Below are 24,487 nucleotides of genomic sequence, written 5' to 3' on the forward strand. Positions count from 1 at the left end.
CATTGATACTGGAGATGTGATGTATAACTGTTCAAATACAGGCAATCTAAACCAATTGAATAATTGGATTATCTCATCGGGAATACAAAAAATAACACCTTGTAGACAACCAACAATAGAAATTGAGATAAAAATTCAATGCCATGAGCTATCTAAATCACAGATTATGTTTAACAAATCGCCGGATCACTCATTGAACAACTCTGTGTCATATATAGCACCAACACCACAGGGCACTAGATTTGGTGAGCTAGTCCAAGAGCACAATTTTTCCATCAACGGACAATGCCCTGGCCGCTCTTCTTTCCCTGAGGCGCCAGCATTAAATAACACTCTAAGCGTTATGAACACTGCCCTAATGTCCATAGCAAGATTATATGAACTAATTGAATACAAAATGAATGCCCAAACAGAAATGTTAAAGCAATTAATAAGAGAGAGTGCTAAAGCCACTGATATGTCCAAATTATCCTTGAACTTACCCCCTCCAGTAGTTGCCAAGACCCTAATTGGAAACTCCTTGCCTCCTCCTCCAATTCCCATTGAAAGTTAATCAATTACTCCAAAAATATATCTAACAGACCTTCGGAGAATGAAGTCATTGAGAACAAAAAACATCCAGTGGCCTGCGATGGTGGAGACACATCGTATGAAAACTATGCTGTCAGTAGAAAGACACTGTCACTGCCTACCTGCATGGAAGAAGTCAGGGCAACCTCTTCTTTAAACTTGCCGAGGGTGGTGGTTGGCATCATTAGCGAAAATTCACAAGTGGTTGAGAAGTGTGCTGGCTCAAAATTGACCAATCCATTCACCTTTCTAGGCAAAACAACAACGTGCCATCAGTTACAAAGACATAAGCCGGTGACAACGATTAAGCAGAGGCTCCCTAAAACCTCACAGATAAGGAAACTGGTCGCAAAAAAAACCTGCCTAAACATTTTGAAATGAAAAGATCTGAATCTAGTCCAGCCTAATCCAGCTACCAAAGAACAGATACATGGTGCGGTTCCCCCTCGGGAGCACAAACCCTTTAATAATTTGGTAGCCATGATTACCAACCCAAAAATTCTTATGGCTGTGACAGAAAAAGACAGTCAGATTCAACAACCAGCCCAACGAGAAATAAGCAAGCAAATCTGTCCTACTATTGAGGAATTTCAAATTAAATCAGGGGATCTATAGCCCAATATATTACACAAGCAAAAACGTCTACTACGATAGAAGAAAAGGAACGCCAGTCGCAACATGTAGTTATTGAGCAACAAGAGACAGGCAAACAAGTGTGCCCTAATATACAAGAACTGCGAGATGAGATGAGAGAGTCCATAGCCCAATACATCACACAATCTAAAGATGCATTGGGAACTTTAGTGACATCTCAGAAACCTCATATGTCGATACCGGATGTATCCCTTCTATTGAAAGGACCCCATGGTGATAATAATGGTTCTATTCTGCCATTGGTAAAAACGCATATCACAAATGCGCTTAGCAGCAAGGACATAATGGGACAAGACAGGCAGGTACATAATCGCGGCAAGTATAGATATTGCCATTGATTAATAATGACATGCCGAGATCACCCATTTCAAAAATACGATCTTAACCGCATGAGCATTCTGAATATATGTGCCGAGATATCAACCCTACAGGATCTAACAAGCTCAGATATTCATCTAGTTGAGTTCACTGATCATAATGATCTATCGGAAGTAAGATTATTCATGAGATCTGGGATTACGCTTAATGCTCTATGGCAAGCGAGATCAGAATTATTTGACTTGGGCTTCCTAATTGCACAAGATATACCAACAGGGATGCCCATAGTGCAGTCTCAAATGCATTCTAGAGTACTTCAGAACATGATGGATACACATCAGAATAACCAATTGAACAAAAATGTGCATGGTAATTTTCAATCGCATACAAATAAATCATAAAAATGGGAAACAAATGAAAATGTGAACTTAATATCCTGGAACACGCAAGGTCACAAACATTTCATAAATACATAATGCAATGAACTTAACGATTTTGATATTATCGTGCTCCAGGAAACGTGGCTCACTAATGAACCTGTACGGGACTTATATTGTGTCTCAATGATACCAGCTATTAAGAACTTATTTGGCCGTCCAATGACAGGCCTCCTTATAGCTGTTAAAAAATCTATGAACCTTAAAGTAACTCCATCCGCTTCACCATCCTCATACATCCAAGTGGTAAAAATACATAAGGCTCCACTCACAATTGCTATAATCAATGTATATTGGGGAAAACAGCAACTCGCCTCTGAGCAGTTCTTTTCACATATGAATCAAGTTCTCAACTCCTTGGTATTGGATAAAACCATCAGTCATACTGTAATTATGGGTGATCTTAATCTGCATCTATTATTATGCAAGACCAAGGAGTATTCATATGATGAATTGCACTGGATAGAAATGATGAGGGAGAGAAACTATGTCATGTTAAATGGGTCTATCAAGGGGGACATTCCTGCCATGCCAATCTGGTATAGAGACGCATCAGCTGCCTGTCTTGATTATATCTATTCTGATAGAACATTCTTGAATATGATCACTACATTGGTGGTAAAAGAAACGAAACTAAGTGATCATAACCAACTATGCCTGTCATGGAAATGGCCAGATATATCTGAAACTAATATTCTGCGTATTCAGCAGGAATTAGCGCACATTGAAGTTAACCAAGCAGGAAATCGTATAAGATGTACGAATCATAAATTGTAGATGTTTGAACGTGCTCTAGAAAGCGACTTGGGGGGTCACAATCCTAAAGAGGGAGGCTGTTATGTAAAATCTTTGCAGATGTTTATTGAAAATGGGACCCGTAATCACCAGCATAAAAACAGGCACACTCATGCATTTGACCTTGATTTAAAACTAAGAAAAACTCAATTGAGAAAAGATATACGACACTTATCTGAAGATATGACGCAAAAGAACATTGCTGTGATAAAATATTTGAGGTTGACATATCAAAATTGGCAACGTGCTCGGAAGTCAGTACAATACCAGCTTGATGGCGAGAGAATGATGAGCCAAATTATATTGAAATCATCAGGTGGCATTTGGTCGCTACTCAATAAGGCTAATTCTTCGGTGCAAATGGCATCACAAGTTAATCCAATACCAGAAGAAAAGTGGACTGAATATTATGCTGGTGCCTATCCGACTCCTTTTCCTGAAATTGAATTTGACTGGTCAATGCTAAAAATGGATCATGATCTCGCATTTGACAAGGATGATATAATCCATTGTATTACGTAGCTCTGCCGATCTAGAGCACCTGGCCCAGAGGCCTGCACAACTTTACTGAAACAGAATCCATCAGCATGGGCCTCCATCCTTTATAAAATCTTTAAACATGTGCTTCAATTCGGCACAATTCCTGGGTCCTGCAAGAAATCTATGATAGTGCCGAAATACAAAAAAGAACCCAGGACTGATCCAAGATCATACCGGCCTATTGCACTATTAGACTGCCCGGTTAAGATCTTTGCACACTTATTATTAGCAGCATTCAACAATTAGTTAACAGAAAGAAATTTAAGAGATGAGTTTCAAACTGGATTTATAGCAGGGATAGGCACAACAATCAGTCTAATCACCCTAAATGTAGTCATTGAACTAAGCAAACAACGTAAACAGACGATTTTCGCTGCGTTCATCGACTTTTGCCCTACTTTTGATGCTGTGCAGCATGAATTTTGTACAAAAAACTACTGGACGAGGGCTGTCCTTGGTCAGTCTTGAAGTGGCTTGTGCAGTTTCACATGGATACAAGCATCCAAATTCGCTTAACGAGAGATGGCTTGCTGTCTAAAGATATAAAAACGGAGCGAGGCTTGAAACAAGGGTGTCTGCTAGCCTCTGCTGTGTTCAATTTCTTTATCTCCGATATAGGACGCAATTTCAAAGGCCTAATTACTGATGCACCAAGACCCATGGGAGTTCCTGTTAATTGGTTGCTACATGTCGATGATATGGTTGTTTTATCGAAAACACTGCAAGGTTTTAAAGCAATGCTGAGGGTACTTGATTATTATGCACATTTGATCAAGACACAGATCATGCAATTCGGTAACCCAAAACAGAGATGTCGTACATACTCATGGATATTACAAAATAGCAATCTGAGTGTGGTTACAAGTTACCTGTATTTGGGAGGAATAATAAGCAACCAACCTTCAGATATACGCTACGAAGAAAGTAAACAAATCAAACTACACACAGCCATATCTCAGGCCAGTATCATTAGAACCAAATTTTGTAAATTCTCCATATATCCCCTAATAGTCTATTATAAGCAAAAGATGAGGCCAATTTTATTATATGGCACAGAGACCAAAAGATGGCATTCATACTCTTACTGGTCTAAGATTGAGGGTGCATATTTCAATTTTTTTTTACAATTACCCATGTTGGAGCCCCTTCCATTAGTTTGACTTGAATTAGACCTGATCTCATTACATGGTATGTACAAATGGAAATGGTGCACACTGTACTGGAAACTGATGATAGATGATCATAGAAATGGACAAATTCGGTTAATGGCGACATACATGTCTCAAGAATTGAATGATGAATTTATGAAAACATGGAGATTGAGAGTGCAAAATTGCTGCACGATGCAGATATATCAATAAAGCTGCCACTTGATAATCCAAATAAGCCAAAGCAGAAATTGTGAGAGTATGATTGGAACCTGACACGTGTCCCTTGTTTACGCTATAGGAAATTCAGAGAAAATCCATTTGAATTAAAAAAATATGGACAACTGGCTCGCTACTTATTAATATCACCTAGCCCTCAGCATTGTCCAGCATTTCTGCGCTTCAGGCTTCATCTGTGTCTAAAAGCAGATGTATTATGCAAGAGCAACCTATTGTCTCTAGATAAAATACGCTTTCGATTCTGCCACATGGAGAGAGAAACCTTGAGACATCTGCTAGTTGATTGTGCTAAGTTGCTACCACTGAGATGCAAGTATTTTAAACCACACATTGAGGGACACTTATTAAATGTCAAACATGATCAACTGTGGCTCGCTGTGTTTCATACGAACAAGAAATCTGTGCATTATGCAACAGTTAACTATTTGAATGCATTGAAATTGCAGAATTATGACCAAGAGGGTGCAGAGAACACTGCAGTTATGTTATAATTTTTCTTGCATGGTTTTTACCTAATAGAAATTGTAATTTGTTTATGTTATATAATCATGAAAGTTATAATTCTTTAATAGGATCATTTATACATTTCTTTTTAAACAGGTAAAATTTTGTTTTGATAACAAATGTAGGATATGCTTTTTAACTTCATTGTAAATAAGGAATTGTTATGTTTTTAATATTGTGTAAAATGTTGAAAGGTTGGAAAAATGTTCTCAGCCAAAACAATTAAAAAAAATAGGGCTATTTCCCAAGGCGCTGATTTCACTGCCCATGCGCAAAGCAAGGCACCTGCTAGCATGGCCTGAATCAATATGCTGTGCTACCACTGTCATCATCTTTAGTGTGGGCTATTAGATGGTGTTGAAAGAGTTACCTTTAAAGCTGAAACTATTGTCATGAACATAAGAGCTTCAAATATGGACTTTGAATGAGGGTCTGTAATGCATTCCAATAGAGATGACATTTGAGGAGGGATACACAGTTGTAATCCCTCCCATTCCCTGCCCAAAGCCAATGTAATCCCTATGGCTAATCCTGCCCATTCCTGCCTATCTCGGAACTCTTGAGTGTTTGTGAGCTCTTCCATATAGGCAGCCATCTTGGATGACTGGCTCTAAGGAAGCTCTCCTTAAACAAGCTGGTCATCTTTGAATGGGAAGTATACCATGCATCTTTCAAACAAATGATACATTGAATCATGTGAGTATAATCTTTTTTGAAATAGTTAAAGTAATTTGCCTTTTGGGAGCTTGTTTTGATTTTTTGTTTGGCTCCTAATCCTATTTTACTTAAATATGAAAACAAGTTTGTCAATGGGATTAGATCTGTGCTACTTTGGAAAAAAACGGGTTCTGACAATTAACCCATGACATTCTTCATTCATAGAATGAAATCAATTTTACAAATGTGTGCTTTATTTAGAAAATGCCTCAGCAACCACCCTATGCTGCTGCACAGTGATTTGTTAAATTAGCTGGTGCCGAGCTGTAGGAACATTTTGACATGCGTGCTTACTTCATTTCAGAAACACTAAAGGATTCTGGGAGAAACGTGCATGTGAGAACGCAAGCTGGTTATAACTAGTTTCTGAATGGTCTACAAGTCGCGACTTCGCAAGGAAATATGCAGTCCTGGCGGGGCTGACAGCTCTCCAATCCCAAGCCATCGAATTCTATGTGCCTGTGATGGCAATGGGCAAACGTCGAATAATATCTCCCTTTGTCACATGAAAAGGGCCACAGCTATGTCATTTTCTGAGTGGAAATGTGTTCTACCTTTGGAACAACGTTACCAGTCCCTGCATCCACAACCAACTTTGCTGTACACACATGCGCACCGATGTTATCTGTGATCCATTGGTCATTCTTCCAGTGAATGCCGCCATTGCTTCCGCCTACCTACGCCTCAGCTATGCAATTGTAATAGTTCCAACAGGTTTTTTTTCAATTCGAGAAAAGCCATATACTCTGTGTGCAATTTAACAGATGCCACGTACATCAGAATGCGTGGAAATCTTACAGGTAGATACTGTGGCAAAGCATGCCAAGCGTTGCAGAATGTGTGGATGTGGTAGCAATCAGGATGAAACCAAAAAAGGCGATAAGGGGCTAGCTAAATGTCACAAAAGGGCAGCCATACTGTAATATAAATGCAAATATTGTCACACTGCTTTCTGCAGTTGCCTTGATTATAATTTCCCATTCTTTAAAGGAAATCTGAATTGGAAGCCAAGATATAAATGAAAAACCCCATTTGTTCTATACCCCCTAAGCCAAACATAATTACTGGATACATATGTCACAGCAGCTGGATTTGCAGTGGTTGCATTTTCTTTTGACCTTCGAGATCCTGAGTGCTGTGCTTGCAGGAAATGCATGTGTGTGAAATGTAACGTGTTAATCCTGAGGCGAATTACAGTGATGTAATAATAATAACTTGTCATTTATGTAGCGATTATATCCAAAGCACTTTACAGAGAACATTAGGATAAAAAGCTGAGTCGCTCTTGCCGGGATTCAAACCTGCAAAATGCAGATCACACACAGATTGCAGCAACGAGCACTCAACCTGCTGAGCTAGATATGAATGTGTGATGTCCCCCTTGTCCTCTCGTATCAAGTCACGATCAATTATCACTCCCATTCTAGCATCTAGGCATCCCTTCAGACATATGCACGATGTTGAAATGTATGGACTAAAACGAGGGAAGCAGCAGGCAGTATTGGGTTACCCACCACAACTGCCCAGTACTCATTACTGAGAAAACACCCACCCCATGTTCTGACCACCACTACATCCAATTTGACCTCAATACCTCCAAAGGGCCTCCCAAGCCCACCATCCCTCTCCCTCCAGGTTTCACCAGAAGTTCTCATCAACTCACTGCGGAAAAGATCACTCCATTCCTCAAAGTGCCTGCACTCCAGGCCCCCTTCTCGCAGGACCCCAAAACTCTTGCTAGAGCCTTCAAGCTAGCGATCACCGAAGCAGTTGACTCTATCGCTCCCTTCTCTCAGGAAAGCCAAGAAAACCAAGCACACTAATCCCTGGTTCTCCCAGGAACTGCTCCAACTGCGTGCTAAAGAAACGTGCCGCCCTCGCAGCTTGGAAAGCCAAACCCAATGACACAACCAAACTAGCTTTCAAGACTATCTCCAAAGACTACAAATCGGGCATAATCCATACCAAAGCCAACTCCTCCAACACTAGGATAGCTAATGCTAAATCAGGCACCAAAGAAAACGCCATTTTTAGGGAATTGGAAACCCTGTCCACCCCGCCATCTACCCTCCTGAAGGATGAAACTGGTGCAATAACATCCAATCTGCCATGCTTTACAAACTAAATACCCTGCAAACAAAAATCCTAGCTCACCAAAAGGCCCTAACTCTCCAAATTGCCACTCAGAACAGTAACCAGAACAAGGAGACTAAAATGAACTCCTCCCCTTTATTCGACTTCAAGGATATGAGTGAATCCGAAGTCATCTCTCTCCTAAAAACCATCAAACCTTCTAACTGTAAGGGCGACGCATGCCCTGCTCAGCTCATTAAAGACTGTGGCTCGACCCTTGCCCCCTTTTTGACAGCATTTATTAATGCATCCTTCCAGTCTGGGCATGTCCCATCTGACCTTAAGGAGGCCTGGGTACGACCACTCCTCAAAAAGCCATCCCTTGACCCATCGGCTCCTGGGAACTACAGGCCCATCACCACTGTCCCCTTCCTGCTCAGAATTGTGGACAATTTGGTAACGAAAGGGATAGCCCCTACTGTGGAAGGCTGAGAGGGCTATTGTACAAGATAAGGAACAAAAGGAGGGTTCCAACCACAGAAGTATTTCTAAACATTATTTTTTGGTGTCTAAATGATTGTTTTAAAGTTAATTACAAATTGAGGTTTCGAATAGTAAACCTAGTATCTAAATGAGTACACAATCTTATCCTCTATTGTAGAAAATAAGGCACAAATACCCTATTTAGGTAGAAAATATGTATATTTTTAATTCAATTTATTTTTTGTCAGTATTATTAACTCATACACAATCTCAGACTATTTGTCTGAAAGGGTGAAGAAATCACAAAAAATCAAACCAGAATCACAAAGGAGAAAGGACCAGAGCTGGTATGCTGGTTATCTAAAAAGCACATGTTAGGTGGGTTAGTAACACTTGTGTGATGCAGAATTAATTGTACAACATCAAGAAAAGCATGTGAAAGAGAAAACAGTAGAAAAAAGTTAGCACTGTATGGCAAAAATTATTCAACATTTGCACACTTGCACATCGTAATGAAATACGTAAGGGCACCAGATATTGGGTCCCTGACTGTTGGCTCAGGATGTTTGATAACCTGGTTTGCCTTTCAATGTCTAAAGGTTTATTTTGAAGGGTAAAAAGGAAGAAAGGAAAGAACTGGTTGGTCTGGTCTCGGATTGAGCAAGGCACACACTGTCTAGCTATGTTCTAAGGACCTGAGCGATCTAACCAGGGTGGCTGTAAAATTCTATAAACAGAGGACCAAAACCATCGGTCAACGCCAGGGGGAGAAGCCCCCTATCTAGTTGGAAAAAGGCAAATTAAGCACGGTGTGTGCTTAGTCCTATGGCGTTTTGGCTTGTAGTTGGAACGCCTTCGTCTGGGCCTCCGGAATGGGGATCTCTGTGAAGTTGATGAAAAAGAAAGAAAAAGATAAATTGAGTGTAGGTGAGATCTCAAAGAAGTCTCAAGTGCTGTTAAAAACAAGCTAAATACTTGTGAGAAAGAGGTAAAGCATAGCTGCCTATTGTGTAAACATATAAAAAAGATACTATAAAATTAACATAAACAATGTAATTACTGGTCAGATGTAGATGTTAAAAAAGGGAGGGCGAAACTGCATGGAGGCCAACCTGTATGGAAGACGCCGCCTGGCGATGCCGCAAGGAAGAGTTGTCCTGTATTCATTAGTAATACACTTGAAGGTGGGGAAGCTGCTAAACTGCTCGCAGTGTTCCTTCGGTGGCCAATGGGTCTGGAGCAAAGTGCTTGAAGGGTCACCATGGATAGGGTGAACCTGTAATAGATGAATGGAACAGATCAAAGGGAAGAGATCACTCAATGTCTAATGTTGGTGGACAATGACGGGATCAGTAGAGAGTAAAGTTTTATGGAAGGAACATATACTGTACCTTTGTGTCACGTAGCTGAGGGCTATTGATTCCTGCCGGGGGAAAAGGTATGAATCCTAGATTAGCTGTAAGCTAGATGGGTCTCTGTTGCCATGTGTTGCATACGTGCAGAAACAGAGCTGTGAAAATAAGGCAAAGTGTCAGCGTTGCTGTCGTAAGAAAATGTAGTATGCTGCGGGCATAGGAACAAGGTCAGGGTATATGGACGGCCTGAGTGGGGCCTGGAACATGTGGAGGGTTTACCAGAAGCTGTATCCATAATCCTCGCTAAAGTTGAGTCAAAAGGTCTGCAAAGCGTCAGACCGCTGTAATCTCCGGCTGCCACGAGTAAGCTGTGTCCGGGAGCGGTGTTCTGCGCAGGCACGGGAGGGTAGTGTTAAAAGCCTCGCGCATGCGTAGAACGAACAATAGGTGTCCGGTGTCATAGCAACGTGTCGCTTTGGAATTCTATAATCCGAAATGTACGTGGCGCGAACCAAGTGGTTCCGCTGTTGCTGTGTGACGTAAGTCAAGGACAATCCTAAGGAAATAAATGTTAAAAACGAGGTGAGCTAGCTTGGTTTGGAAAAAGCAAACGCTTTCCATTGTCATGGCAGCGTGTTGCTTGGGCTTTCTGAGATCCAAAATGTATGTAGCTCGGGCCAAGTGGATTTGCTTCTACTGAGCGGCAAGAGTCACTAGGACCCAAAGGGAGGTAAATATATACGAAATGAGGGAGGCAAGCATCTCTGTGTTGGTGATTGCTGTAGTAGGGGCCTCGGAGCTCAGATTCAAAATTGCGAGCAGGCTGGAGACCTACTATATGTACAGAGAACGCAAACCCATAAATGCAAAGAATGATGGGGTCTGTAATCATTTCATATAAAGGGTGGACCTGTGCGTAGGGTCTGGGATACACGTACTCCCATAAATCTCTGGGTAGAGTGCGGGGCTGGCTTCTGTTAAGGTAGACATAAGCCAGCTGTAGTAAAGACGTCAATAACCCCTAGTCTGCTGTCAGGTAGCCAAACTGTTGGTGATAGGAAGAGCTGTGGTGGATGAAGATATAGTGCTCAATCCCATGTCACCTTAGCCTCATTCAGGCCGTGAGCTATTGTCTGAAGCTTGAAAATCCACCAAGCTTCCTTGTGTTTCAGGGCGTTTTTAATGTTGGTATTGCCCTCTAGTTTGTTGATGACCCACCAAGTGAAGTCATCGGGTCCATGCCGATGTTCAATGAAGTGTGGGACCATAGGAGCATTATGGCTCTTACAGCGAATTCGTGAGCGATGCTCACTAATTCTTTTGTTGACAGGTCTTTGAGTTTTACCTACATACCTTAAGCCACAGGGGCATTCAATAAGGTAAATGGCATTGTTGGTTTTACAATTTGAGAAATGTCTTAACACCCAAAATTGTGGACAAAGCATCCTACCTGCAAGTCCAAATATTCCTTGAGGACCACCGCCTTCTGGGCCTTCGGCCTAAAAAATCAAATGGACGACATCAGAGACGCCGGCAAACCTGCGCTCCTTCTGCTCCTTGACCTATTGGCTGCATTTGACCTCGTGGACCACAATACTCTCTGACATCACCTCTCCATTGCAGCCAACTTCTCCCCCAAGGGGTGTGCGCGGATCACTTCGTTTCTACAGGAAAGGGCCATGAAAGTCTTCTCCGACTCAGCATGTGCCTGTCCTAGTCACATTAAATGTGGGGTGCCTCAGGGCTCTTGCATTGCGCCTACCCTTTACAACCTATTCAGTAGGCCCCTCTTTAACCTTCTTGACACCCTGGGCATCTCATACACCAACTATGCTGATGACACCCAGGTCCTCATCCCTCTCACAGGTGACTATGAGACAGACAGGACCACCCTTAATTCCATTTATTGCACTATCCAAGCCTGGATGGCAGAAAAATGGATGTGCCTCAACAGTGACAAAACCGAGCTTCTGCTGATTGGGTCACCAACCATCCTGGGTAACCTCGACAAGAACTGTTGCTCCTTCACTATTGATAATATATTCATTGCTGTGTCCCATACAGTTAAGACCCTGGGAGTCTATCTAGACTCTAATCTCACCATGGCAGGTCAACGCCATTGCCTCCTCATCGGCATACTATGCAAAACTGCTCAATGCAGTAAGACCCTTCCTAACCGGACAGAATTGCCTTACCATTGCTAGGGCTACTATCGGCTCAAGACTGGATTACTGCAATGCTCTCCTCGGAGGGACATCTAGCAAAAGCATTGCCAAACTCCAAATTTTCCAGAACAACGCCCTCAGGGCTGCTACAGGATTTTCTAAAAAGGATCACATATCTGACCTGAGAAGACAGGTCCACTGGCTTCCCGTTAAACAGAGAATCATTTTCAAAATCCTCTCCCTCACCCACAAATGCCTCCATGATCTGACACCCCTACCTTGCCCCGCGCATAGCCATGCCAACATCTGCCAGGCCATTTAGACTAGCCTATACTAACATGATCGCCAAGCCCAAAACATGCAGAGTGCGGGTAGGGGGCTCCAGCTTCCCAGCCATTGCTGCCACCCACTGGAACGCCCTACCGACGCACATCAGGGAAATCGACTCTCACCTAGCCTTCCGCAAAGCAATCAAAACTAGGCTATTTGTCTGAACGGTTAAATCCTAGCTCTTACTCTGTACACTATTGAAACCAAACCATGTTCCCAACTGTACCTTGTAACCTAGCACATATGATGTAACCAAGTAACTGCATGTCTTAATTGTAATCCTGCTTACGTACACTTTCATGTAAAAAGCGCCTCAATGCCTCTGGGCTGTAGTGCGCTCTACAAATGTAAAAAATAAAATAAAAATAAAGTATAAGATTTAACTTATAACAATGAAGGGTACACGGACCACCATAGCATGGCTATTGCTAGGTTCGAGTGGAACACACACCTCTTATGGGGGAGCACATGCTCCATGCCTCACCCCTAGCGAGACCCACTTATCACTTCCTCCTTCCCCTGATTTACTTTGACCTCCACCCGTTTTCAGCTTTGGCTATTAGGTTTAAGCATTAAGTATTGCCCTGAAGTAAAGGTTGGAGAGAGAGGGTATGTGAGGCGGGGCGCCCACTGGCATATAAGGTTCCTTACTCTTCAGGCCCCCACCTCTAACATGCTCTCTCAGTGCTCCCCTTATTCTCCTTTAATACTCCTGTGGCAAGTGCATCTGCCAATGTCAACCTCTTAGGTAGTGTGGTGATTGTCAATAGCTCGTCAATTCCATACCACTATGGTACCTGGCGGTAACTAAGGGCAGGCGAGGTGTTGGTGGGATTGCCTGGGGTAGTTGACTCAGTCTCCGTGCGGGCCATCTGTGTTCCAGTCTGTCCGGTGTCACCCGTCCAGGTGTCGTGTGAGTTACCCTCTCGGTCGGGGATGTCTGTCTCCTTTCCGGTTTAGTCACCATTTTTTTTTGGTTTTGGTTTCCAGATTTTGTCTGTGGTGTTGAAGAGCCAGGTTTTTAGTGATTTCCTGAATTTTAGGTGATCTTCAGTGTTTCTTATTTCTTTTGGGATGTTGTTCCAGGTTTTTGCGGCTAAGTGGTAGAAGGAGGTACCTCCAAGTTTTTTCTTAAGGTATGGTTTGAGTTCCAGGCGGATTTCGTTGCTTGATCGGAGGGGTCTCGTTGGCTTGTAGACTTATTTTCTTTTGTAGGAATTCTGCTCCTTGTCCGCTGATTGCCCTGTGCGTTATGCACATTGTTTTGAAGGTGATGCAATGTTTTACTGGGAGCCAGTGTAGTGTTTTTAGCGCTGGAGTGATGTGTTCTCTTCTGGATAGTTTGAGGAGTAGTCTTGCTGCTGCTTTTTGGATCCGTTGCAGTTTCTTCAGGAGGTATTCTGGTATTCCGAGGTAGAGGCTGCTTGCGTAGTCGATTTTTGACATGATTAGGGCGACGATAGTGAGTGTTTTGTGCGTGAAGGAGAGGAAAGGTAGAATTCCTCTCGCCGTGTGGAGGAGGAAATAGCATCTCTTCACTGTTGCATTTATTTGTGGTTCCAGGGTTAGGGTGTTGTCCATTAGGACTCCCAGATTTTTTACTACCTTCGATGGTGTTGGTGCGTTTCCCATTTCCGTGGGCCATGGGATGGTAGTTTCGTTCTCTTGGTCTGTGGATATGATCATGATTTCTGTCTTTCCTGGGTTGATTTTCAGGTTGTTAGCATCCATCCAGTTGAAGACTTCTTTGTATGTGCAGGCACTAGTATGTGTAGAGCCATCTCCTTCGCAGAAGCATGTAATGCTATACATACACGGTCTTGATTATCTGCAGCTGTAAATTAAGTACATCTGGAACTATACCCTTGAGTGGTCATCATTTAATTTGAACCAACACTTTGTTCTGTATTTACGTTGTCCAACATCACTCTGGAAAAGTGTGCCTTGGCCAAGTTACCACAGCAACCGCAGGTGAGCTAAGGTCACTTGGACAGATCCACACGCTTGTTTCAATCAGGGTGGTGATCTGGTGGGCTTAAACACAAACTCTGGAGATCACCCACAACATGTAGCCTGTCCCCAAAGCACACGGCTGCACGCCACATCAAGGGTCTACGCAGATACGACCACATCACCCCAGCCCTCATCGACCTTCACTGGCTCCCACTGCACACACAAATCTCCTTCAAGTCTTGCTGTTTCATCTATAAGGCAGTCGTCCTCAAATCACCCAGCAACCTTGCGGAGAAACTAAGCGTCTCCGGCAGACAGCGCGCCACCAGAGGCCAGGACACGTGCAGTCTTGAAATCCACCACTGCAAAAAAGTAAAAGGTCCACAAAACAAGCCTTCTCTGCCTACGCAGCCTATGCCTTAAAACTATAGAACCTCCTCCCCATCAGCATCAGACTTGCCCCCACGCTCCTACAATTCAGAAAAAAACTCAAGACCCACCTCTTCATGGAATCTCGCCACCTAGGCCAACACATCACCCCTCATGACTCGCTAGTCACAGCAGCCCCTCGCCTCCCTACCACCCAGTACTGCTGTACCCCTCTCTATCCCCTCCGCCCTGTATATTTGTTCTGTTACCTCTGAAAAGTACTCCGCAATGCAGGTGATCTGCCGCTGACGACGGAAAGGCACAAAAGAAAAATGGAGGAGGCAGCTGCAGGGTCCTCTACCAACTTTTTCCCCTCCCCCTGGGAAAGGGGAGGGTACGGGGGGCGGAATGGCGCCAAAACACCCCGAAGCCCACAAAGGGCAAAACAAAGGAAAGGGGCGGGGTGAGCCCCTTTATAACGAGCAGGGTCCTACAGCAGAGTCATCCAGCTTCTGCAGTAGGACCCTGCAGACACGCCGTGACGTGTGAGGGATTTCGTTTCAGCTCGTTGGAGGATTTAGTTGCCGTGCCTTTAGGAGGGATTGCCTAGCAGTTTTGGATCTCACAGCGCGGCGCTGGTGTGGAGCAGCTGTGTCTCCGGCGGCACCGGTGAGCGGATCAGCTGTGCAGTGGAAGGCGGGGCAGGAGCCCAGGAACGTCGGAAGCCGCGACAAAGGGTCTGCGAGAAGGCGAGGAGCGGCGAAGGCTGCGACAGCGGCTGCTTTTACCTCGGCTACCTGGGCCGCCCAGGTGAAAATCTAGGACCCGGTGCAGGCACCAGAGCACCGGCTGCCTGCGTGAGAGCAGTGGTCTCGCGGTCTGAGGCCCAGATGCACCGTGCCCGAGTGGGGAACGCTTACCCCTCCCCCCTGCTACCACGGACAGCCCTCTGAAAGGAGGGGGAGGCGGTGTGCATCTGTCTGCAACGGGAATGGAACTCTTTTTTTGGAACATATTTACCAAATTGTTGGAGCTGTAGAGAGGAGACAAGAGGAAGGGGAGCCACAGTGGGCGGTAACCCAGCTAGTGGCGTGCAGTGTTTGGGCCAACAAGCACAAATGACAGACTCCGGATGAGCCAGAAGGAAACCGGAATGGGTCATCGCTCTTCCGGACCAGCGCCTCTTGGGGGCCTAACGGCGGGGGCGTCTGGTGGTAACAACTAAGGCTCAGCTTCCCCCAAAAAGAAACGGCGCTCATCCCACCCACGGACACCTGCGTGGGCAGGATAGACTCAGGCACAAAGGGTTGGGAGAGTTGGGCCTACTATGGAAACTATACAAAGGTATAGGGGGAAGCAGGTGAGGTCGGACACGGAGCAAGCGCCACACTTACAGACTGGAGTTCACAAAATGTGTACAATAATTCTGTTGTTATGGAAATAAAACTGCGGCCAAGTTTGCCATTTGAAATACCATCTCATGCCAATTCATTTTGTATAAAGAAACAAGGTGCAGCGAAGGAACGAGCGAAAGAGGGCTAATTGGCGATGAGGGCAAATGGACAAATGCAGGGGTTATGCTGTATACCTCTGTAAAGCGCTCGGTTATGCATCTGTACTGAAAAGCGTTCCGTTGCTTCTCAAAGCTAGGTCTACGCAGAATAAATGCCATAATATACAACCCTCCAAACGGCAAAGCAAGACCAATGATTAGTTGAGCAAGTGACTGATTCACAGATGGTGCCACGGTGCAGCCACTTACAGGTGCACTCTAAATTAAGGCAGGACAGATCATGCTCGAGTACCAAGTAGGCCTAATAATTACATCTGCTTGCACAGGCTTCTGTGGATCGCTACAAACTTTGGTGATATCATGTAACAGACACTATACTATCTTGTTGGGTGTGCGGGTGAAGTTCAGAGACCTATACATTATTCATGACATTACAGTATACGATTTGGGCCTGCAATCGTACGTCAAATGCCCGAATGGCTTTCCAAGTTGCATAAACTGAATACAAATGAAGATGGTTATAAAACAATTATCTTGGCACTTTGAAGTGGGCGAAATATGAATTGAAGGGATATAAAAACGTGACAATATAACAACAATTACCTCTATGGTAGTTCTCTGCCAAATTGGGAATTTCATCAAAAGAACGGTTTGTGACCCCATGCGCATCATTTTACACATCAACAGGCCGATTCATGTAATTCCTCTCAAAAGTGTTGCACGCGGCTGGCACACAGCGTGCCCGTGCGAATGTCTGCGCCAGCCGCGTGCGATAAAACCAATTCCCGCGCACAGCGTATTCATGGATTCTCGCCTCCAAAAGCAGACGTGGCGCAGAGTGGCGCAGCGACCCTGCAGCAGCACCAGTCACGCCCCCAAGAACGCCCTCGCGCAAGGAAAAGCCATCAAGATCACAAAACCATCGCAAAGGGCTGCGCCAACACTGTACCAGTTTACCGGACTGGCAAAAGCGGGGAACGCGTATTACGGGTGTCGGGAACACGTGTGCGCGAGAAGATTCACACGCGATCGGGCCAGGGGGAGCGTGTGCGTGTATTTCAGGGGTGCGCGAGAAGTCCTACACGCGAATGGCCTGGGTGCGTGTATTCCAGGGGTGCGCGAGAAGTTCTACACGCGAATGGCCTGGGTGCGTGTATTTCAGGGGTGCGCGGGAAGTTCCACACGCGATTGCCCTGGGCGCGTGTATTTCAGGGGTGCGCGGGAAGTTCCACACGCGATTGGCCTGGGCGCATGTATTTCAGGGGTGCGCGGGAAGTTCCACACGCGATTGCCCTGGGCGCGTGTATTTCAGGGGTGCGCGGGAAGTTCCACACGCGATTACTTCACAGCGGGTGTTCGCTACGCCTTCTTCTACACGCAAGGCAGACGGTGAGTGGTACCCCGCTCCCCCCCAGGCCCGATCGTGTGAAAAACTTCACGCAAATCCCTGGAATACACGCACACGCTCCCCCAGGCCCGATCGCGTGTGAAAACACCCGCGAGCCCCTGAAATACACGTACCCCGCTCCCCCAGGCCCGATTGCGTGTAAAAACACCCACGAGCCCCTGGAATACACGTACCCTGCTCCCCCAGGCCCGATCGCGTGTGAAAACACCCGCGAGCCCCTGAAATACCCGCACGCAGCCCAATCGCGTGTGGAACTTCACGCGCACACCTGAAATACACGCACACGCTCCCCCAGGCCAGATCGCGTGTAAAACTTCGCCCGCACCCCTGAAATACACGCACACGCTCCCCCAGGCCCGATCGCGTGTGAAAACACCCGCGAGCCCCTGAAATACACGCGCCCAGGCCAATCGCATGTGAGAAGCTTCTCACGCACCCCTGAAATACACGCGCCCAGGCCAATCACGTGTGGAACTTCACGCGCACCCCTGAAATACACGCACACGCTCCCCCAGGCCAGATCGCGTGTAAAACTTTGCGCGCACCCCTGAAATACACGCGCACGCTCCCCCAGGCCCGATCGCGTGTGTAAACACCCGCGAGCCCCTGAAATACACATACCCCGCTCCCCCAGGCCCGATCGCATGTAAAAACACCCGCGAGCCCCTGGAATACACGTACCCCACTCCCCCAGGCCTGATCGCGTGTGAAAACACCCACGAGCCCCTGAAATACCCGCACGCAGCCCAATCGCGTGTGGAACTTCACGCGCACCCCTGAAATACACGCACACGCTCCCCCAGGCCCGATCGCGTGTGGGCCTTCTCGCGCGTGTAGGACTTTGGCGCACATTTTTTTCCTGCGCAGGGACGCTACCGCCTGCTTTCGTGTGGCGGACATGTATGGGCCTGTGCGCGTCTTTGGCCGTGCGCTGTTTTTCCCTATTCGATTCCATGAATACGTGTTGTAGGCGAGCGTGTGGGCGTTCTGCGCACTTGCCTCCTGTACTTCCCCCGTGACGCCCACATTTTCACGGGTTGCTCCCCATTCTGCGTGTGACGCCCCGTGTTACGCCTACTTTTGTTATGTGCGCCGCGCTATGTGCGAATTCGCTGTGGCCTTATCGCACGGCATTCGATGACCTGTGCGCCAGCGTGCGCCGCGCACTTTTTCAGCGCACATCCCACATTTCGCGCGTGCACGGACTTCCATGAATAGATGTGCAATGTTTTCTGTGCGATAATCGCACTTGCACTGCGATAATCGCACTTGCACTGCGATTTTCGCTATTTCACTGCGAATCGCACGTTTTCACACGCGTGCGCCGTTTTTTCCGCGCACGTTGATTCCATGAATCGGCCTGTAAATCATGTCATGTTCAGTTCGGAAAACGTGCTGTTCAAATGGACAGCGCAAGTAAAAAGATAATACAAGAACGCGCGCTCTGCAACCAGCCCAACTGTGGCATCAGTTGTATCTGTCTTCTTATTTGCAGGAGAGAAAAATGATGTCATCAAGGCAACGGAAGTCGTTTCGTTTTAGATTGGTCAGAGTTGACATGAACTGTGTCATCAACCAGAGCCGAGGACATATTCTCCTGATTACACTCCTGCTTAATCAGAACAAAATCTACTTGTTCGCCTTCCAACGGCGGGACTACAGCCGCCTGTATATCGCTTCGTTAATCATAGAGAACAGATGACGGCCAACAAAATACACCACTGTCATTTTACGGAATCTCGCTACCCCTCCTTGCATCCGCTATCAAAATGTCCACTTAAAAACACTTCGATTTAAGACTTACCCGGATCAACGTGATCACTGTGAAGGAGAAGGAGTAGTCAGCTGCAGTCCACGGTGGGAGCCAGAGACCACTTACTCCACCAGAGTTCATTGTGCTCTTGTGAAGCACCATCATTAATGGCTCATATTATTAGAAGTTCAAGAAGGTGACAAAGTGAAGATAAGGAGGTATTTCACTATCCTCTTGTATTCCTCTTGTTTGCACCGTGGTTTAACTCGAACTCGGCAGGAGAGGAGCAGTAGAGTTGGGAGTGTTGTGTTGTGTGCCGTGGACACTTCTGTATACGCCGTCTCCACACGCAGGGAGATGGCGCAAAGAGAAGAACCACACACACTCACCGACTTAGGTAGGAACAACATCCAAACATCCGGAAGGCGATGGCCTTTTAATATCAAAGCTACATCATGTCCGCCGTTCGTGAGGTAGCGCGACGGCTAGACCCTAAAAATCTCTCCTTCAACACAAACAAAACAATTCAACATTTGTCATTACTATAACTTTCCGGCATAATAAATCTTTGTTTATAACATGCCACTGCCCCATTTAACCTTCAGGGATTCATGACTTAGCCCATTACCCTGGACGGTAGCCTTCTCTCTTCTCTTTTGGGACATCTCCTGTCACGACCTCTTGATCTCCCTCGCACCGGGTTCATGTTTGGGTGTGCACGTATGTGCTGTGCATTTCTCATTTGCTCAAAGAATACTGTGAGGAGCCAGGAATGAGACACAGATTTGTGGTTATAGACTTTTAGTAAATAATAAGGGTTTGGATATTGTCTCACTGCCCCTACTTCTGAGAGGTCTTTCCCTACCTCAAGCACAACTAAGGGTCTATCCAATGTCAAGATGTCCAAACCAAAACTGTCCTGTATCAGAAATACTACCCTTGCCCTCAGTTTAAAGAAACTCCAATGTGTAAAGGGTTAATGTTATTCTTGAAAGGTATACAAATGTTCAAGTTCAAAGGAAGTATAAAGGTACTCCTACACAAACGTTCCCAATGGATAAGGTTCACAGTTTCAGGGGATGGCTCCCTTCCCCAGTTGGCTGTTCAGTGTTTCTTACAACTCCACAAGACACAAAACTTCCTTGGAGGTTTCTTAGTAAATAACAAAACACGTTGTGTTCCCACGCAGTTTTAGATATAAGTTCCACCTATACAAAAAACCTGATGTATTTCCCTGCCAAGTATGTTTCCCCTTCAAACTCCCTTTACTATCGGTTTTGGGTTTTACCTGGTGTACTCCTGTGCCAGGACTTCTTTGGATGGCTAGTTTTCTACAATTTACAAACTTGAACTTTGGCCTGGTATATTCTCCTGCCAGGGCCTTTAATGTGTTTCACCTTACACACACTTGTTGACTTGGATTTGCTGGTATACTCTCATGCCAGGGCTTTTTACCTGCTTCACTTTATACACACTTGCAGACTTTTGCTTGCCTGGTGCACTCTCCTGCTGGGGATTTTAACCTGCACTTGCTGACTTATGCTTGCCTGGTGTGCTCTCCTACGAGGGCGTTTAATGTGATGCACTTTACACACATTTGTAGACTTATGCTTGCCTGGTATGTTCTCCAGCCATGGCTCTTAAGATGCTGCATTTTAAACACACCTGCAGATTTATGCTTGCATGGTATACTCTCCTGCCAGGGCTTTTAACATGCTGCCCTTTTCACACACTTGCAGACTTAATGTATTTGCAAACGTTCACGAGGTGAGGGTTTTTCTTTCCCTTCCCTTAATCTCTCTCAGGCTTTGCTTCCCAAAAATATTCCCCTTCATTCAATTCTCAATTAGCTTTCTTCGGTATCATTGCCGAAGCGCCCCGGTGTCCCTCTCTTTCACTCCAGGCATCACCGGCTTTCTGAAGCACTACTTAGGTCCATCGCGGTAAACCATGGATGGCGTTTTGGTGCTCTGCGTCCATTTTGAGGGTCCACTATCTCTCACCGGCCTCCATATCCTTCCCGACTCCTGCCTGGTGTTCGTGATTCTCTCTGTGTTCCAGGGGCTGAGACGCTGTTCTCTGGTTCCCACAACCACTGACCAGTTTTTACTTCTATCTCTGATGCAGTCCCAGTGGTAGACACCAGTTATTGCAGTCTTCCTCCGGCTCCACAGACTTCTCCACAGCGGCTCATCAGTCCCTCTCTCATCCTTGAGCAAACGTGAATCGCCCATTTAGCTTCTTTTTACTTCATTCATGTTCTGCCTTTTAAATCTCCTGACACCTGTAGAGTCAGGAAGCGGCTGCCGTCCCCTGGCCACATGGGGGAAGCCCCCCACCAGGGAAAGAAGTGAGGGCATTGTCAGATTCATCACAGTACATTCTCATCGACCCTTGACATGTACCTCGCCTCTTTGCCTTCAAATTCCTGCTTTGGAAGAACCATTTGCTGGAAGCCTCTTAAACCAACTGCATTTGCATGTCACAGTCTCATTCTGATGCTTGGCTGTGACCATCAATTTCTTTCACCCTGTGATGCTCCCTGAGACAGTTTGTAGGGGAAGGTTTGTTTTCTGAGTGGATCTTCTTGTATTTCTCAGCAGAGCTTCATCTCCTATCTGTATTTGAGACTATGTAAAACCTCTTCTAAGCAATTCTCTTTCATTGTTGATTTTCTGTTTCCGTCTGAGCAGTGGCACATCTACCTCCCACATTACCCTGGAATCATGCTACAGTATCACTGACCTGATCCTTCTCTGGAGTAACGCTTCTTCTGGGGATATGCCAGTGGCAGTATGTGGGGTCATCTAGTATGCCTTCAAGAACACTATCAGCGCTCTTTCCAACGAGGTTCCTTCTTTGCTGTCTATTCTAAAAAATGTATTCAGAGGGTGCATAAACCTCTCTACATCCCTGATGGCCATTGGACAGCACAGGTTCTTCATTATCAATGGACCTCATAAAAGTCCATGAACGTCATGAAGGGAGTGCTCTGGAAAGGTGGTCCATTGTCTGTACACACCGAATGTGGGAGTCCATGAGCTGCTAACATCTCTTCCACCCCTGACAATGCTACTTCTGCTGCCACTGATTCCACAAATTTCATCACCAATGCGTACCTGGAAAAAACACCCAGAATCACTAGAAAGTGGCAGATTTGCTGAATGGTGCCAAAATCCATACTCAACCGCCAGCCACAGAGACTCTGTCCTTGCTGGAGATTCAATCGGGCAGGGCTTTGGCATAGGTCTGGATACCCAATACCAAATGTGCTGTGCTAGTGCTAAAACATAATCTACTCTTCTTTCCATCTCTGGAAATCACTCTTTCTCACGTAGTCTTGCCTTTGTTTTCGTTGCACTTTGATGACCAGTGTGAGCCAAGGTGATAACTTTCTGAATGAGTTTGGGAGGTATCACGATGTGGGTGTCCCGCAGCAGCACTTCTGCACTCCCATAGATAACTCACCACAAACCTTTCATAAGCCTTGCATGAAAGCTTGCATTTCCTATGTGTAATGACCAATATCAGCTAATAGTGAACCTCATTAACCGCCCCTGAGTTGTGTATGCTGATGTCGTGCGGTGGCCTCAATGATATCTCTCAGTGTCATAGAGTTTGGAACTGCTAGCAATGTGATCATATTCCCCATTGCTTCAGCCTCTTCCTACATGTATGTTGGACTACCCATCTGGTCATTCAGATTGCATGATAGGTAATCAGGCAGTGTAAGAGGATTCAATTCAGCACTACAGCTAAGTTAACGCCTAGTCTAGAATACTGAATGAAAACCCTTATTGATATATCTTTATGTCCAGTTCATGCGTTCTGGATGACTACCCCTATATAACACCCCTCTCTTGGAATCCCCCTGACCTCACTGAGCCAAGAAGTAGTTCTGTTTTGCAAGTTTAAAAGGTTTATTTGATAATTTAAAATATATATATATCACACTTTATAATAAATTAATAATTGAATAGCACACTTAATCTGATATGATAAAGATCAACAATGGAGAATCTGGCACTAGCACACTTCTTATAATCACTAATGAGTTGACATGAAATGGATAAAGTAGCACACTGGTAAATAGGAACAAAAGTATAATGTGGTAGAGGATGCTTTATGTAAGCTCAGGTGGATGCAATATTCAATGAATGCAGTACAGAAAATACTCAATATGATTTCAACCAAACAATGTAATCACTTTTCTCTGGCAATCCCCTCCCCCCCCTGATGCAAGGCAAGGAAATGGAAGGAAAACACACAGTTCTCAGAAATGCAATCAATGTAAATCAGTTCACCCCAGCAAGCTTACACTACAGAAAACAGATAGGAGTTTTGAAAACACAGGCAAAACGCTTTGATATGTGCTAGCAATGGATGAGAAATATGCTGGAAATGCTTTTAATTCCATTTCAGAGGTTCAGGGTGAGTGGTATCTAGTTAATATTAGTCCAGGCTCACACTAGCAATGAGGCAGGGATAGTTAGCAGGTTAAACGAATTTCTGGCAAATGGAAGGCAAGCAGCAGCAGTTTTTACATGTGAAGAAATTTGCAAATCGCGGTAAAATTCGCGAATGCGTGTTCCGCGATTGCGGTAAAACTATAAGGGGTAGGAATGCGGTTCTAGGTTCATAGGAAAGCCACGATTCTAAGCTTTCAGATAAAAGTTACTGCAAGTCTCTAGCACAAACGGTTGCGGAGATATGAGCGATTTTGTGAAGGTCGTTTTTCAGATTTGAAATTTTAAAGTTCAAAAAGACAAGTGCAGCTTGCAACTAGAAAATGACAAGTGACAGCTTTACAAATGACAGGTGACAGTTAGGAGACAGTTCTACTTAGGTTAAAATAGGTTGAATTATATTATTTTAACTAGGAGATTGGATCTGCACAGTTTTCTAGGTACTCACACTATATTCTTGAGTGAAATGGGCCTCATCACGGATCTGGTCAGGGTTTTAGACTCGCCTCTGGTCTCTGCACTTCACAGTGATCTGGGTCAGCTCTCTCTGGTTCTGCTAACAGGTCAGCTCTACTCTGCTTCTGGTCTGGCCTGATGGATTTGAAGTCTCTATGTTGCTCTCTGAAGGTTTGATGGAGGTAAAGTATGGATTTTTCCGGCAGAGCTTCCAGCGGCAGATGGATTTGAAAAGTCCCT

At 45.2% G+C, this 24,487-nt stretch overlaps 1 long non-coding RNA gene across 1 annotated transcript; it reads right to left on the reverse strand.

Annotated features, from left to right (window-relative positions):
• Positions 1–8,679: 8,679 nt before the first annotated feature.
• LOC138569073 (uncharacterized) lies at positions 8,680–10,118 on the reverse strand. Its single transcript, XR_011303131.1, has 3 exons — positions 9,871–10,118; positions 9,592–9,755; positions 8,680–9,361 (listed from the first exon to the last, which is right to left on the reverse strand). It is a non-coding gene; the product is annotated as an uncharacterized lncRNA (long non-coding RNA).
• Between the last annotated feature and the right edge of the window lie 14,369 nt (positions 10,119–24,487).

Source organism: Ambystoma mexicanum, chromosome 1p (assembly GCF_040938575.1).
Source record: "Ambystoma mexicanum isolate Mex_15411 chromosome 1p, UKY_AmexF1_1, whole genome shotgun sequence".
Classification (NCBI taxonomy): Eukaryota; Metazoa; Chordata; class Amphibia; order Caudata; family Ambystomatidae; genus Ambystoma; species Ambystoma mexicanum.